Raw genomic sequence first — 16705 nt, 5'->3', positions numbered from 1 at the left:
CCGGGATGGGGTCTGGGCCCCCCCTCGCAACTCCAGGGAGCGCAACAGCGCTCCTCTGCCTCACCTTCTTTGTGGGGCCCCGGAATGGGGTCTGGGGCCCCTCCGCCAATATTCACAGGGGGCGCAACAGCACCCCCGACTTGGTCTTCAGGTGGGGGCCCCAGGATGGGGTCCAGGGCCCCCAGACAGTCTTCACAGTGAGTGCAATGGCGCTCCCTGGCTTAGACTTCGGTCGCAGGCTCACCTTATGCCCGTGGCCATCTTCACGGGGGACGCGACGGCGTCCCCTGACTTTTCTTCCTGAGAGGCCCCATGATGGGGTCCGGGGCCCCCCTTCTCCCTATTCACGGGCAACACAACGGTGCTCCACCATCTTCCTGGCCCACCCCAGGGGCATCTACCAGAGCAGCGGCAGAGCCCCACGCGCTTCGCCGCTTGCTCTGAATTAGGTCAAAGTTCACAGATCTTCTTTGGTTATCTGAGGCCCCCAAGGGTTCTGGTGTTGTATTGCTCCTGGTGATGAGCCCTTGCCACCAGAGGCACTCTCCTTAGGTGTCCTGGACTGGAAGGGTCCCAGATGATAGGGGGCCAGTCCCACTGACTCCCTGCACCAGCCTTTCCTCTGGGTGCCCTCCTTTCTTTCTGGGCAGCGTGCTCCCCTTGCAACAGTCCAGACTTTCCCCCAACTAGTCCTCAGGGCTAGCAAGGGGGCCAGCTTACCTGGCCCTGGCCTGCACCTCACTAGGCCTGAAGTCCTTCAGAGGCAGAATCCCTGCCCCAGGGTACAGTCAGGAGGTTCTTCTTTCTAGTTGTCCATGACGCCCGTCTGTAGTCCCAGTGTCCAGCAGTGAAGCACAGACAAAAGAGTGAGCTCTTCCCTGTGCAGGACCTTTTAAGTGGGGGCGGAAGTGTCCTTCAGACCTGCACCTCTGGCCAATCCAGGCATGCCATATCACTTCCTTGCCCCTGTCCCCTCCTTCCTGCACAGTCTTCTAGGATAGCTTAAAAATGGCATTGTCCAGGAGCTTGTGCCACATATGCTCTGAAACTCAGCCCCTCCTTCTTAGCATTCCTTTCAGGGCTTCTCCGCCCATTTCCTGGCAGGGGCTGACAGCTGACTGATTGATGCAAGGCCCTGCTCAGGTAGCTGGACAGAGCAGTAATAGACCATAACCCTGAGCTGAGTCAGAGAAAGGTGACATTCCTGGATGACCCATAAATTGTACAACTATGCTTTTTTAACCTATTGCATCATTCTTTTCATACAGGTTACAGAGTACATTAGTGCGACTCTAGTCTCTATGGGCCCCAGGAGACCTGAGCTATGCCCTTGGCCACTCTTTCCTATTGACATTGAATGGAGTGTCCCTACAGTGAAAAGACAGTAAGCACACTGATGTTGACATGAACTGGAGTGTCCCTACTGTATAAATACAGTAAGAACACTGACTATCCCTATCCTGGGTACACCCCTCTCATGAGGCCTACTCCAGGTCACCACCCACTCTGCATAGTTCCTTCTGCATCAGGCTCCCTGAGCGCAGTTCTTGGGCTGCACACGCCAGTATCTGTCCCCGCGCAGCCCTTACATAGGTGCACCCGTGGGTGCCCACATGATCCCTTGTAGCCCACCCGGAGCCTCCTACTCTTGCTGCGCCACAGCAGCCTTTCTGTAGCAAGGTGGCACCGGGGGTCACACGCGTAGTCCATATTACCATGAGCTTACTGTGGGGAATCCCTGACTAGGAGGCTCCCTCACAGTAAAAGGTCACAAACTAGGTGGCCAAAAAGCGAGAAAAATCAGGGCAGAACAGGTGCTCAGAACCATCTTCTCACTGTAGACACCCACACACACTTAGGTGCATGCACATGAATACGCCTGATTTCAGATTTTAACTTAGCATTATCTGCATTCTATAGTATGAGAATTGAGAGTCGTTTGACCCACACAAGTGAAACACATTTTGCCCTTACACACAGAAAGTGCCAGCATGGAGTTCCCTCCTATAACTGCCTTGATCACTGATGCGCTCTTGTTCTGCCAATTAGCAAATACCCTCTAATGGTGGAAGCAGTCACACTTGTGATTCTCTCTCCCCACTGCCGCCCCATCTGCTGGGCGACTCGGGCACATTATAGACAGAACCGTAGCTGTCCCCATGCCTCAAGCTGCCTGTGTGCTTTGACATAACAGTTTTGTTGTGAGCCCAGACCAACAGCTCAATTCACTTTTTTGCCCTTTAATTGCGCCAATTCAACCTCAAAATGGGACAAAGAAATCATTAAGCCAATAAAAATTGGAAATCATTTAACAAAGCAATTTAGAGTTGCTGAGACTGAACAAACTACTGGACACAGTAGTTTCTCTCTGTAGTATCCCGCACGGGCAGGTGATGGAGACATGCAATGATGCCTTGCACTTCCCAACCACCCCTCACTGACGGCTGTGTAGCTTTAGTAATGCCCCTGGTTTGGCATTCTTTCTCACACAGTCCCGCTCAGCTTGGCAACAAAGATCCTCGGGCCCATAACTGACTATGACCTGCTCTTGCTCCAAACCGTACTCCTCGTTATCGACACTGACAGATATGGCTATCTCTCAGCGGGGTCTCAGAGCTAACAGTGGTGGAGAATTTCTTCCCGGAGACCCCTCTCTTCATACCAATTCCCTGGCACAGAATGCACCAGCTTGCCGCCGTTCTATGACGTGAACTAGTAAATCAAGCTGTCAGAGTCTCCAGCACCTGTGCCTGTTCAGAGTAAGAGTGAGCAACCGTGAAAATAAACCTGACACAATCCCTGCACAGAAACGTTGTTGAAGAGGTAAACAATTTAAAAAAAAGTAGTGCTGCTGACTTATTGTTGTTTTGCTGGAGGTGTGGTGGCCGTAAACTCCACCATGCGGCAGACCTTTTTGCCAAACTCCATGCTCCAAGCTGAGTGCAGAATGTCAAAACTCTGTGAACTCCGCCAGCACAGCAGGGTTTACCACCCACCCCTAGTTTCTATCTGATTGACACAGTTCTTTTTGGGGCTATCCTTGGAGTCCCTTGGCTTCAATTACAGAACCCATGTATAGATTGGCAAAATAAAAATGTAACATTGGACTCATCGTTCAGCATGAAATCAAGTTATCAGCAGCTTTTGGAAATGATTTCTCCTTAAAAAATTTTTTTTTAAAGTTTGCATTACTGCTAGCACCTTGCTCTATGGTAAGATAAGCATTAGACCACGGTGCAGACTTATTATACCCTAAAGGGTTTCTGGTACGGTGCAGGTGATGCATTTGTCAGTTTATCACAGAAATGCACATTATTTATCCTATTGCCATCTGTGTGATGGATATGAAGTTAAGAATATTTCTAGAAGCAACCAGGAGCATATATACTTCCAAAGACAGTTGAAAATATAGCTGTTTCATAGATAACTGCAGCAACCACATACTGAAAACAGAGCCCAGAAAACAGTCAGACCGTCAAGCTCAATCCCCAACTAACAGACCACGATTTGAAAATCACTCAACCAGCCAACTGCTTTCGAGATGCAGGTTAGCTAAAAAATTAGGTTTAATTCTGCTGAAACTTCATGTAATTACACAACAGCAACTAAACAAATTTTTACACACCCCGATGATCACCAGAATTCATCTGTACTTCAAACAACCTAGGTAGTGCTTCTTGTCCACTATGAGTTTTGCTTTTATGTTACCTTTAATAGCATCGCTGAAGCGATCAGTACCACAGACCCTGCAAATGCATGCATATCCCACATGTGGATGTTTCATAATATCTGTAACATCCATTGTAGTTGAGGACTTACTGAGTTTCATTCATACCAAATACATGGATAGCCTGAGTGTTTCACTCCACACCTCTTTACTACTAATGTTGTTTCCTTTATGTCTTGAATGCCCTGTGTGTTAGTATTTTTGATTGCTGAAATGCATGAAGTGCCTGCTCCTTATAAGTGTAGTCTTTCTTTATTACCTTGTGCAGACCTTTCCCACTTGATCCTTATTATCCTCAGACTCCCTGCGTGGTCTCAAGCAACTCTCTTCAATTATCGTCTTTCCTTTTCCTACCTTTTCACCAGACCTTGCCACAACATTGATCATGGGCAAGCCCTAGCAAGCTATAAGTCAATCTGCTACAGAAGATTAATGGGCACTGTACTTGCCTCAGAGTCTATTTCAACCAATTCAAGGGCGTGGAGAGCCTGAGTCATGCTTAGAAGAAAATGCTTTCATTTGGAGGAAGGTTTTTTTCTTTATTCAAAATCAAAAGTGGGCATTTAATAGTAAAATTTATGGCTTTTCAAAAACCGGCAAAATGATGTTTGAGGCAAGCTTACTATGAGAAAAGGCCTCTTTTTGACATTTTAGCCCCCCACTTTTTGCCTGATGTATGATGTAGCCTAGAAATTGTAGTGCCCGGGGCCCCTGCTAACCAGGTTCCCTGGGCCAGAGCTCTTTCCCTTAACTGTTGTGATGCATTGTCAGAATTGGATACACCTTTAGCTACCACTATAGGTCCCTAGTAAAAGGTACTTAGGGACCCAGGGCATGGGGTATTAACGGTTAGCCCCTGATGGCAGCAGCATTTATTGTGCAATCCTCTACGGCCATGCATCCAGATGCACCCAGCACTGCCATTGCATCCTGGGTGTCCTGGTGCAAACCTAAAACACAAACTCGACATGGTACACTGCCTGTGTGCCCTGTTCACCATACACTACATACACTATGGATAAGACACCACTCTGGTAGGCCTTCCAGCCCTAAGGCAGGGTGCACCATACTATATGTGAGAGCATAGCTGCATGAGCAATATGCCCCCATTGTGTACGTGCCAAACCTGGGACATAGTGAGTGAACAGAGCAGCCATTTTAATACATGTGCTGGACACTGGTCAACACTAGTTTCACAGCTACATGATGGCCACTCTGAACCATGGCCTGTTTGGTATCAAACAACTCAGAATGATAAATCCAAACTGGTACCAGTATTGGATTTATCCCTAAATGTACGGAGGGGTCACCTTAGAGGTGCCCCCTGCAAAAGCTAACTACCCTGGCATGGTGCTGACTGGTCCTATCCAGCCTCCCACCTCCAAACACCTGATCTACAAACTTGGGGGGAGAGATCCATCTCTCTGGTTTGTAGAGCAATGCCCTTCCTGGGTGGGGGTGATAACACCCCCTCCCTCAGGAATGTGCACTATGCTGGTGGAGAGCTTTAAAGGGTTTACCGCCTTTGAAACCCGACCCCCAGGCCTGCTGCTGGCAGCAGATGGTCAACCCCTTTGCAGACCCCCACTTTTGGCAGGAGCAAAGGCAGGAAACTATACAAACAGTAGGAGGAGTGGCCCCACCTGGCATGCACCACCCCTAAGGTGTTGCCTGCGAGGTGGGCACCCCATTTCATTTTCCTCCATCTTGGATGGAAGGAAAATAGCCAATCAAGGATAGGAAGTGGTCACTGTTGCGGGTGTAACCACCCAAAGGTAAGGTGTCCAGTATTTAGTGGCCACCACTAGACCAGGTAATCAGAATCAACGGACAAAAGAAGACCAGCACCAAAAAGATCCAAGGCACGAGAACTGTGGACCTTCTGCAACAAAGAAAAGGTGCTAAACCCTGCCTGCTGCACCCAGGACCTGACAATCGCTGCTGAGGAGCTGCTGGACACTGGAAAAACTCTAAAGAACCCCAAGGACCTATAGGCTTTGAAAATCACCCAAGAGCTCCCTCCAGAGTGAAAGTACCACTCTACATCAGCAAGAAACCAGCAACCCAGTGAGGTTCCCTTCACTGACCAGCCACTAACTCCCAAACTGAAAGTTGCAGCTGGACTCGATGACAAACTAATGACTGCAAGGACAAACCCTACAAATGTGCCAAGTTTGGTGGCACTGTGCCCTCCAGTATTGGTCAGCTAACATCGTACACCAAGAAAAACAGCCCGCCCAGGGCCGAAAAACGGACCAGGAGGAAGCCTCAGTTGAGGGACTTCAGAAGCATGCTGGACCTCTCACCAGAGTGCTCCTGTTGTCCTGCAAACGGCCCTTGAACTGACTTACCTCCAGCTCCAGAGGGCATCCTTGTGCACAGCTCCTGGCTCACCAATTCGCTCTGTACTCAGCCATCATGTTCCCTGTCCCGAAGAACCTGCTAAGGTCCCCTACCCCTTGCCACCTCAACACTCCAAGGGGACTCGAAGGAACCATCTTTAAACATACCTGTGAAGTGCTTTTCCAAGTGGTCCCCCTCAGTGGCTCTGCACTAGCTCCAGAGACTTTTCTTCGCTGCTCCCGCCAGAACTGCGAGCCACCTGAACTTTTCCAGCTGGCACAATGGCATGGGCACTGCAGGGGCCCCCGTAACAGGGCCCCACCATGATTTTCAGTGTCTGCCATGCAGACACTGAAAATCGCGACGGGTGCAACTGCACCCGTCGCACCCCTTCCACTCCGCCGGCTCCATTCGGAGCTGGCATCCTTGTGGAAGGGTGTTTCCCGCTGGGCTGGCGGGCGGCCTTCTGGCGGTTGCCTGCCAGCCCAGCGGGAAACCCAGAATAACCGCGGCGGTCTTCTGACCGCGCAGCGGTATTCTGGCGGCTCCCGCCGGCCCTGCGGATACCGCGGCCGGCGGGAGTCAGAATGACCCCCTAAAATAGGTTAGGCGAGGTCAGGGTGGAAGGTTTAAGGTGTGGCTTGCACACAGTAAAGAGGAGAGGGACAGATCTGCAAGAGCAGACGTCTACCACAAAGGTAAACTACAGGATCAGAAGCTTCAATTGAATTTACAGACTGACAAAAATAAAAGTTCTTTCATTCTGGGTAGAGGATCTGAATGTATTTTGGGATCACTTTTATGCACCAACACTTTACTGCTAATTTTACTGCGTTTTAGTCTGCATTTTTATTCTGTGTTTTATTGTATTGAAGCTGTAGGGGGGTGTGGGAGCTTTAAAAATCTGTTTCCATTACGTTTGTGTAATATGTGCCGTAATTTGTGATGTAATGTATGTTTATACATATATTACATCATGGTCTTTTAAATGTTGCTTTATAGATATTGTGACTACTTATGTTCTTGTAGTCTGATATTTATTTCCTTCTGTGTAGATGTTAGAATCTTCTTACGTCAGCGCCCGGACAGGTTCTAGAGTCTGCTTGTAGTGGGGGTCGGAGACTCGCTCTGAACCTGAACAGGTGCTGATGACTGTCGTGGATCTTTGGTATTAAAGAAGGTACTTTAAACCTATTCTACCCCTTGGATTGATTATTTCCTGTAGAGGAAGCTGCAGATTCGACATTGTCTCCCTACAGTTTCCATTACGTCGAGGCTAGCTTAGCTGACATCTCATTTGGCCCATTTTGCTGGAGCGGTTAGTGCTCTGGTGTTTCAGGGCATTTCCTCCTGCTCCTGGCCAAGCCTATTTAAACCCTATGGTGTCAGGGTCTCACCAAAGACACGCCAAAGCCAAGCTAGTCTGCTCCTGTCCATGCCCGAACGAGACAATGGCAAAAATGCAGGCCCTACTACCTTAGGCAGGTTGGTGTACTTTGCCACCCAACAACTAGCCCTTCACCCAGTAACACCATAGGTATGTCTCCCCTCAGGGAATTTGGACACGAGGAATTTAAACTGCCACGCTGTGATTTTAAGGTTCCTAACCATCCCTTAGTGCCTGAAACCTATAGCAAGTTGTCTAGCCCTCCCTCAGAGACCCATCTTTGTGTGCCCTCCAAAAAGCTTGGACCTGGTAGAGCCTAAAAGCGTTTTCTATCGTTTTTTAAATATCAATTGTCGTTCTCCAGCCAAAAACCAAGCAAAATGTTTTAATTTTGGAATAGACTCTGATCCAGACGCTCTTTTCTGAACTGAGAGCCTGGCTCAATGATGCCTCAGTGCTGGATACTGTTGCCACGCTGCCCTCAGAGTATCACATAATTAGACTGGATAGCCAGAATAGGAAATGGGGCAGGAGCGCGATTATTTTTAAAGCACAGTATCAATGTAAAATGAAAAAAAATTCTACCCCTGACTCTGAGTCTCTCTGCTTTCTCTGTCCCTAACCAAGCACTTCACGCTGTCTGGCACTCTGATATATTGCCCTCCAGGATCTGCAGGTAGCATTTCAGAGGTCCTCTCCCTGTTTATTCGATAGTATGCCAACTTCACTGTTTTGGGTGACTTCAATATTCATTTTGACAGTACGATCTGTAAAATGGCTTCATCTCTGATAGAGGATCTCAGGACTCTAGATGTTCATCTCATTAATAGTGCCCCTACTCATGCTGCTGGACATTTGCTTGACCCCCTTTTTTCCAATTTGAAGGGTCTGCAGACAGAGCGTCCAAATCCCTTATTATGGTCAGAATACTTCGCCGCTAACTTCTTTTTTCCAATTCCTTCTGTGCCTGGAATTCAGAAGGACAGCCCCGTTTCCTTCGCTAGGAATTGGCCAAAACTTAACATTTGTATTCTGAACTCCACTTTAGAGACAAATCGTCCGGCTCTGAGTCACTCAGTGGAGGACAACTCAGTTACCAATAATAACTGGAGTCAGTCTTCTCTCAGCTCTGTATTACCTATTACACGTGTCACGCATCATAGATCCCTTCCCCCGGCCCCATGGTTTAGTGATGCTCTGGCTGAAAACAAAAAGAACTGTAACATTTGGAAAGAGTTTGGCTCAAATCTGACTGCAAAAACGATGAACAGCTGTATAGTTTGGTTCTCAAAACTCATCATAAAAACTGGCACACTCCCAGAGCCTCCTTCTATTCAGAAAAAATACCCATGTCACAAAATTGCCCCAAACCCTTTTTCAAGTAGTAAAAATGTTATCAGATCCCACCAGTATCCCCCCTTCTGTATCTCTTTCTCAGCCTCAGTGTGACGAACTAGTGTTTTTTATCCTAAAAAAGTGGCCACTATTCAGGGTTCGTTTCTTTCTATACCGACCCCGGCTGCCCTCAGCTGCTAACGGAGTACTACTTGCACCGCCTCTGTCTGCCCACAACTGCACATAAGTGATTAGACTACCTCCGGTTCTGTCCCGCTCTGCTCTCCGAGTACTTTTCTGCCCATTGGCCTCTACCATCCTCCTTAACATCATCAAATCAGGACCACCTTTAGACCCTCCCCCCGCTTTTTGGCAAAGATCGGGTTCCCAAGGGGTGGAAACATGCAATGGTCTTGCATTTGCTAAAAAAATGAATCTTGACCTTCTTAATTGGTCCAACTACAAGCCAATCTCACTCCTGCCTATATTGGCCAAAATCCTTGAAAAAAACATAAATAGGCAACTTACGGTGTTTATCGAATCAAATGGTCTTCTCTGCCCCTCCCAATCGGGTTTCAGACCCTACTTTTGGTCACTGAACATCTAAGTCTTCCGTCCTTACTGCCGCATTTGACATGGTAAAATACAACATACTCCTACAAAGACTGGAGTAGATGGGGGTGCATGGTAAGCCTGTGACCTGGCTAAGTTCTTTCCTACAAGATCATTCCTTTCAGGTACACACTCATAAGCATTGCTCAAAGCCCTTCCCGCTATTATCCGACATACCACAGGGTTCTCCACTTAGTCCGACCTTGTTTAATATCTACAACCAGTACCTGGTGGATAACGTGGAGAGCTACAGTCTTCCGCTCTTCTCTTATGCAGATGACACACAAATTGTTGCCTCCCCGTCATCTAACGAGAATCACAGTGCTGATGCTTTAAATATTTACCTTAAGAAAGTGATAGCATAGAGGAACTATAACTCCCTCAAACTAAATGGGGATTAGACTGAGTTTCTGTTGGTGGGAAATCAACATGTCCTCTGGGGGCCCCATCTGTGGCTTGAGGTGCTTGGTGTCTCCAATCTCGTTACCCGCTGTCAAGAATCTCAGTTTCTGGCTTGGCAATAAGCTTCAATGAACCATCAGATCACTAAGGTGTACCTACCTGCTATGATATTCTAAGATGGCTAAGGAAAATAGTCAGATGCCTCCCCGTCTCTGCCCAGAGAACAGTGATACAGACATTGATTATATCCAGGCTGGACTGTAGCAACATTACCTGGGTGTCCCCAAAGCTTCCCTTAAGTGGATTCAGGTAGATCAAAATGCAGCCGCAAGACTTCTACTGCACCCCCTGAATACACGTTTGCAACCAAACTTCATCAAGATCTCCAATGGCTTCCAATTGAGAAGTGAATCCATGTCTAAACCCTGTGCTAAATGCATAAACTTATGTCAAACAGGTCCGAGTATCTCAGATCTTTGGTGTCGCCCTACAAGTCAAACCGTCCTGTGAGCTTCAGCAATTCCAATCTTTCTACCGTCCCTAGAATGAGGAGAACCTGTCAAGGGGGGTCGGACCTTTTCCTACCTTGGTCCCAAGCTGTGGAACTAGTTATCACCTTCTATGAGATCTTGTCAATTTCTCTCTGTGTTTCAGAAGTTTTTAAAGACCTGGCTTTTTTGAATCCATGTGCAGTGTTAGTTTTACTTGATTTACCATGAGGGGCTCAGCAATGGGAAACTGCTTTATAAATCTGAAATAAAAAAAATAAAAAGGGCATTCTAGAAGGATAAATAAAAGAAATAGTCAACCTCTTGCAAAGATGAAACAAATAAGCAGCATCAGGGGCAAAGATTTTTAAAGGCCCATTAAAAATTTCAATTTGCAATGTGGGCCAAACCCCTGTCCAAGCAATATGACAGTGGCCCTCATTATGAGCTTGGCGGTCTTTACCGAAGACCGCTGTGGTGACGGCCACAAAAAGACCACCACGGAGGCGGCAATCTGCTTGCCATATCATGAGTCCGAAACACAAAACCTCCAGAAAGCAGCCAAAATTACAATCCCGCCAGAGCCAACGAAGGCGGTAGAGATTCAGTCCTACCACCCTCCCTGCCACGCCTACAACAAACCGCCCTTCAAATCATGACCCACGAATCACGACAGCGGTCACTCGACGTCGGTTATCCATTGGCAGTGCGGACGACCGGGGTCGATTTTGCCACTCCACAACAACAGAAGGCAACATTCGCCAGATTGAAAAACCAACAACTAACACACATTCACACACCGTACACACCCACCAACAGCAATTTAAAACACACCCACACACAACCGACAATTATTAGCAAACTCAAAGATTCTGCTACACGTTGCCAGCACACACATCTCCAGAACTGCACACACAAACCACAGCCACCTATACACCTTTCACACATCACACACCACACATCATACCTCTACACCAAACACACACAACACTGCACACAATCAACACTTCACAGCATCCCACATACTCACACAGCCTGCACCCCACCACACATTCCACCCTCTGTACAACACACACACTACGCACACTACACCCACTACGTAGTCGTTAGGGTAGAGCCACACCTCTTCGGTGCACAGGTCCAGTAGATATCCATTGCCAGGAAGATGGAGCTATGGCGGAGAACTATGGACAAGGTGAACTCCGTGGGAACCTATCAACGCACAAGGGACGACATTAGAAAGAGGTGGAACAACCTACGGGGGAAGGTGCGTGCAATGGCATCCAGGCACCACATTGCCATCCTGAAGACTGACGGTGGACCCCCACCTCCTCCCCCACATGGGAGGAGAAAGTCTTGGCTATCCTGCATCCCGAGAGCCTCACTGGAGGGCTGGACATTGGTAAGTCACCATTACTTCTCCACCACCATGTACTCCTGCATGGCATGTCTCACCGTCACCCTATCTCCCTTCAACCCATTCCATCTCAAACTGAAAACTACCCCCATAACCAGTCTCAAAAATTTTCCCCTGCATGCCCTACCCACTTCAAGCACAGCTCTGCAAAGTCATCATTCACACACATTAGTAATGCATGGTCAACATTAAGAACTACCAATCCCACATTACATCACCATACAAAAACCAAAGGTGGAAAAAACACACCCATCCCATGGGGAAACCCATTAATGCTGAATATGTATCTGAGAATGAAAGTAACAAATATCATACATGTCCACAGCTACCCCAGCCAATGTCAGCCAGCAGCATGTGCCACGTCAATCCAGTCCTCCACCAGAAGAAGGCCCAAGTGATGACAGCAGCTCAGGATGTCTGGATCTGGAAGATCTCCCTGTCCCATCTGGTACCACTGGTCAGTCAGACACTACAGGCAACACCCAGTCCACCCCAGAGCACCCCGCATCGGACTCCACTACCACAGCAGCCACCCAACATCCCTAAACCTCGGTCCCCAGGACACATCAATCAACAGTGTGCCCACCTGTACAGGGACCCGAGTCAACACCTCATAGGCAAGATCAAGAAGGGCCTGGGGTCAGTGGGAGTGGGCACACAGTTCTGGGGACACAGGCACAGGAGGCCAGGGCCAGTGGGATGATATCTGTGCACCAAGGGGTGGGCCAACCCAGTGAACCGACTGCCCAGGAGGCACTGTCACATGTCCTGGGAGCATACAAGAAATCCCCGCACAGGATGGGCCAGGTACTTACCATCTTGCAGGAGAACCAGAGCCTGCAGGAGGAACACCACCAGGAGGTCATGCAGCAGTTGCAGGCCTTCAATGCCACCATGGCCTCCATTGCAGGGGTGCTCAGTGATATGGCTACCATCATGCGTGAGTACAAAACACACCAGCGGGCCGCTTCCACTAGCCAGTGTACTGAACAGCCCTCCTCACCTGCTGCAGCTGGTGAACAGGAGGACCTGCCACAGGACTCACAGACCACCAGCACACCTCCCTCTGCAGCAGAAGAACCACCCCACAAACATTTCCTGCAACCCAGACAGCCACCAGAGACTGTAGGCAAGACCCAAACCACTGCCAGGAAGTGAACCTCTCCTACATGTCTCCCTTGTGTGCCACTGAGACACCTTGTTTACTATGGACTGCCATTGCTCCTTTTTCCTATGGCCCCAGGGATATTGGACCTGTGCTACAAACTAACTGGCCCCCCAAACTGAAGATTTCGTCCATCATCACCCCACTCTATAACACTATCCCTTCATTTTTGTTATTTCAATAAACACACTTAAACACAACTGAAGGATTTGTGCTTTTATTTCATCAATATTCAATGACCTGACCTTTATCATCCTGTGCAAATGTATTGTAAAGTGTGAATCCATCCAATGTATAGTCAGCTTGGGGTACACATTACCAGTGTAAGAGCATGCCACAAGTCGCCATCCACCAAAATGTGTGAAGCAATCTGTAGGCATTACATGAGTTCACAGTAGTGACCACACCAACATCTTTAAAAAGGGAAACTATTAGTGAGAGTCAAATGAGAATTTAAAGGAAGTAAAACAACATGAACTCCTGTAACATAACAGCCTACATTCATCTACTCACATCAACTCACAATTTTGCACTGTAATTAACTACAAAAACAAGAAGTGGAGAGAAACAACTTATGTAAGGGCCTCAGACAAGATACCACAGTTTTAGCTATGCCATATTGTCAGTATGCCAATCCATCCTCTGGACCACCTAGTCCAGGCCAAACTGGCAGGGACAATGAAGTCAAAGAGTGGTTGTGTAAGCACATTGTAAGTCACACAACATTCCCAGCAACATATGCTAAGTACTGTATGGAATGAGGACACAGTTTGACGTGGGCATGTATTTAAAACTGCAAAACAGCTGATACATTGCATAGGCAGAATAAGTTTTTTTTTCCATTTATCATACCACTGACCACAGATGGAACAGTATCAGGTTACAAAATGCACACATGTGTGCTTGGTACATCATAGCTGTCACACAGCTCTTCATTGAATTGGTGGTGTGAACAGAAGGGCAGTCATTGGGAGTACTGGTGTATCAGATGTGTCCTGTTGTCCACCTCTTCCTCCTCCTTCCCATCTTCATCACTGTCTTGAGTGTCCTTTGCTGCCAGAGATGCATTGTCTCACCCCTCATCCTTCAGGAATGGCACATGCCGTTGAAGGGCCAAATTATGAAGCAAGCAGCAGGCCATCACTATCTGGCAGACCTTTCCAGGGGAGTAGAGTAGGGATCCACCAAAAGTATGGAGGCCCCGGAATCTGGCTTTCAGTCAGTGCTTAATTTGTGCTTGTTGTATCTGGTGCTGAGCACCGCCACTTATTTTTGCGGGCCAGGGCTTAGTCATCTGCCTCAAGCTTTTGTTGCGAGCAAAAGACACATATGGGAAAGACGGAGGAAGGGGAAAATAGAAAAAGCGTCACAAAGGGAGAAAACAGAAAGCTGCTAGAGTGAGCTGAAGGGGCAGGGAGTGGCTTTATATAGATTGAAGAGTCCCGGGATGGCTTCAGGATTACGCTGTCTCAGTATTCCGTGTTCCCACATTTCATTACAGAAGCCGTGTGTTTAAAAGGAGGGCTTTGAGCACCGGCACGTTTTTATGTACAAATTAAGAACTGGTTTTAGTAGCCCAAATGTTCTTTCGATGACACTTCTGGTCCGTCCATGTGCCTCATTGTATTGATTCTATGCCCCTGTCCTTGGATTCCTCACTGGTGGCAACAGCCAAGATAGGTTTCGATAGCCAGAGTCACCTGGAAATAGTGAGAAGCACATATTACCTGTGTACAATAGCACAAAGGACAACTCTAGCTGACATACAGTGACATACAATGTGTGTAACATCATGCTCACCAATGAGCCAGACTCTCTGTCTCTCTGTAGTTGAGCCATCATCTGTGGGACACTGCTGTTCATCATTATGCACAGATCCTGGAAACTTGGCAGTAACGTGGGAAATATGCTGATCAGCAAGACACACTGTTAGAAATGGGGTCTTTGGTTGGCAGTCCGGTTACCCCCTGTCCGAGCAAGGACCCTCACTCTAGTTAGGGTAAGTCAGACACAATCCAGATTATCCTGTGCTCACCCTTTGATAGCTTGAGCAAATTCGAAGGGGTTTACCCAGTTGACCCTGCTATACCCAGGTAGAATATGAATAATGTATATACAAAAACGGTCAGATAGTAGGAACAAATCTGGTACTAGTTCACATACAATGAATCTATAAATCAATCATTGGAAGTGCAAATTAATTACATAATTAATTCATTCATTTTTCTTCTCCAACTCCACGCACAATCAAAAGCATATGTATAAAATACCTTTCAAAGAAACATATTAATACTTTGCAAATATTTTTTTACAAACAATTATTCTATGAATAACCATATACACAAGATCCTTCGCTCTTCTCCAAATTTTGAACCAATGTGGTTATGTACATCAGTAATAACAGTAATAACATGAACACACCATATGTCTCCAGCACCCAACCACACCGGTGCCTTTTTGGTTAGCATGCTGTATTTCATGTGATGAAAAAACAATTACAGAAGCCCACTCTTGTGTGTAATGCCGTATATCTTATAGTGTATTCTTAAAGATAAATGCTGAATGTTAAAATTATTAGGGAAAACCCAAATTGCTCTCCTCATATAAGACAAATCTTATCTGTACCTATGCACATTGGCTCAAGAAACGCCCGATAAGTTAACTTCTCCTGTCTAAAATTTAAACCAGATGGATAAAACAATCATTCCCCCAGTGAACGTCTATACATCCAAAGTTATCCATCTGGCAGAAAGGTGCTTGTAAAGCTGCCTCTTGTGAAGTCCGAGCACGTTCTGCTGGTTCACCGTACTGCAGGGGCCATTTGGAAAAGGAATTATACCACCCTCTGGTAGCTTGGCATTAAGCAGTCAGGCTTAACTTAGAAGGCAATGTGTAAAGTATTTGTGCAATAAATCATGCAATAACACAGTGCAAACACCACACAGGTTTCGAAAAATATAGAATATGTATCTGAGTAGATTAAGGTCAAAATGATCAAGATTTGATAAATACCAGTTGAAACATCACTTTTGCAATGATAAATAGAGTCTTATAGTTCTTAAAAACAAAATTGGTGTCTTGTGAGCGCAAAGTACTTGTTTTGTGCCTAAATTATCCACACGGGACCGCAGAGGAGGAGATGCGTGGAAAATGGGGAGGTGTGCATTGGTTTCTCTGGGCACACGCAGACGATACATTGATGCTTTTACACGCAGCAAGGTCTTTGCGCCGATTTCCGGCGCGCAGACTTGGATCCTCCTCGGGTTGTGGGGTATTTGGACGCCCCGGGACAATGTGGAGAAATCCTGGGTGTGCAGGATGAAGTCACAGGAGCTGCATCGATCCGGTGGGCGATGCAGGCAAATTTCCATCGCATGGCAGATGCATTGATTCCTCTCACAGGAAATAGGGCTGCGTTGTTCCGGCTCAGTGATGCATCGATCCAGTGGGCCATGCGTCGAAGTTCCAGTCGCAACAGTGGCACTGCGTCGATCTCCACTCAGGGAGCCTGGCTGCATCGTTCCGGTTCAGCAATGCAGTGATTTTCTCACCACAAGGCAGGCTCTGCATCGATTCTGGCAGGCTGTGCGTCGATTTTCACCACACAAGGAGTTCTTTGCAGAGATGAAGTCTTTTTGGCCCTGAGACTTCAGGAAACAGGAGGCAAGCTCAATCCAAACACTTGGAGAGCACTTCTCAGCAGAGACAAAGGGCAGCAAGGCAGCAGGGCAACAGCAAGGCAGCAGTCCTTTACAGCAAATCAGGTGGGTCCTTTGGGCAGCCAGGCAGCTTCTCTTAGCAGGTTGCAGGCTGCAGGTTCTGGTTCAGA

Source organism: Pleurodeles waltl, chromosome 4_1 (assembly GCF_031143425.1).
Source record: "Pleurodeles waltl isolate 20211129_DDA chromosome 4_1, aPleWal1.hap1.20221129, whole genome shotgun sequence".
Lineage (NCBI taxonomy): Eukaryota > Metazoa > Chordata > Amphibia > Caudata > Salamandridae > Pleurodeles > Pleurodeles waltl.
Note: the sequence above shows the minus strand (reverse complement) of the source record.